Here is a 431-nt window from a genome sequence, read left to right as displayed (position 1 = left end):
TCACACTGATCTTTCGTTCTCTTTTCGTTAACTTCCCTCCATGTGTGTGCTACAAGATACGTATATATATCGCGGTTGAAGTCTCAAACTCACGGTGGGGGCAGCCGGTTAACAGAGGGTGGGGACAGTTAGTGTTGGTAGGTAGAGGAGAAGGAAGGAAAAGAATCGGCGAGGGAATGTCGGAGGATCGTTGAGGGAACGTTAAAAGAACGCAAATCTCTCTCAAAGAACTTGCGGAATCTATTCACATTTTCTTATTATCGCAATTGCGAACGATAAAGTAGCAAATGTGTATCAATAGGGAGGTATACGCGAAAGACAGAGAGAGAGAGAGAGAAAATCTTTTTCATATAATTTACAAAAAAAAAAGAAAAGAAAAGAAATAAATGAGTTGCAGATACTAGTGTATGAATTGCATTCCAAAGGAATTT

This window comes from Anoplolepis gracilipes, chromosome 10 (genome assembly GCF_047496725.1).
Source record: "Anoplolepis gracilipes chromosome 10, ASM4749672v1, whole genome shotgun sequence".
NCBI lineage: Eukaryota > Metazoa > Arthropoda > Insecta > Hymenoptera > Formicidae > Anoplolepis > Anoplolepis gracilipes.
This window is presented reverse-complemented; position numbering follows the sequence as displayed.